The sequence below is a fragment of the Octopus bimaculoides genome, chromosome 3 (assembly GCF_001194135.2).
Source record: "Octopus bimaculoides isolate UCB-OBI-ISO-001 chromosome 3, ASM119413v2, whole genome shotgun sequence".
NCBI lineage: Eukaryota > Metazoa > Mollusca > Cephalopoda > Octopoda > Octopodidae > Octopus > Octopus bimaculoides.
Window position 1 is genome coordinate 165158255 of NC_068983.1, and position 1216 is coordinate 165159470.

Here is a 1216-nt window from a genome sequence, read left to right on the forward strand (position 1 = left end):
ATATATATATATATATATATATATATATTCACTTAGTAAAAATACTTTCTTCATCGAGTTAAGATTTCAATTTTTCGTCATTGTTGAATGTCTAAAGTAAGTTTGGTAACTAGTGTCCATACCATATCTCTTGGAGGAATCTATCAATGGTGTCTTGGATTTAACAGACAAGCGACGGTCTGTTCGATTCCAATACTGGTATCTGCTGAAACATTGGAGATATGAAATAATAATAAAGTCGAGGTTTTGTTTAGAAAATCCGACCATTATGACGTCATAATAGAAATAGTTCAAAAGAATAAAGCTCCAACGCTGCCCATTAAGAACATCCTGTCTCTCTATTTAAATGATTAATTACTAAATAGAACGCTAATTATATGATGTCATAATGGAAAACAAGAGATAGAAAGAAAAGATTGAAACAAAATAGGTTTAAATGTTCGAATAAGATTGTTTTTGTTCTTTATTCCTAGAATCTGAAATTTATAAGAGAGATAATGAAAGTGAGAGCAAAAGGAATCTAAGTAGCTTTTATGTTTTTATCTTTTGGGAATTAGCAGAATCGTTATCCGGTCGGACAAAATGATTTGCCGTATTTCCTTCGGTTTTACGTTCCGAGTTCAAATTCCACTGACGTTGACTTTGCCTTTTGAAGTCGATCAAATAAATTAGCAACGAAGCATTGGAGTCGATAGTGTCGACTAACTCCACTTCCCAAAAAATTGCAGGCTTTGAATCCTGTGACGGACTGCAACCGGTTCAGAGGCTATGTTCTGATCTCATGCAACCCGAGTAACCGGGCTAATGAGTCCCCGCGCTCGAGGTGCTGGGGGAATCGAAAAAGGCAATTCATAATTCAAAATGAAATAAAGACGGGTTTAGCGAAAATCAAAGATTGAGTTTGAAAGCGGATTAGATGAGACGCCAAAGAAGAAAGAGGGAGGATTCAGCAAGACATAAATACCTTTCTATTATAGGCACAAGGCCTGAAACTTTGGGGGAAGGGTCAAGTCGATTACATCGACCCCAGTGCGGAACTGGTAATTAATTTATCGACACCGAAATGATGAAAGGCAAAGTCGGCCTCGGCGGAATTTGAACTCAGAACGTAGTGACGGGCGAAATGCATAGCGGTATTTCGCCCGCAGCGCTAACATAGCAAGACATAAATATAAAAGCGTCTTGACCACAACGAAATGAGAAAAGGTTAGCGATG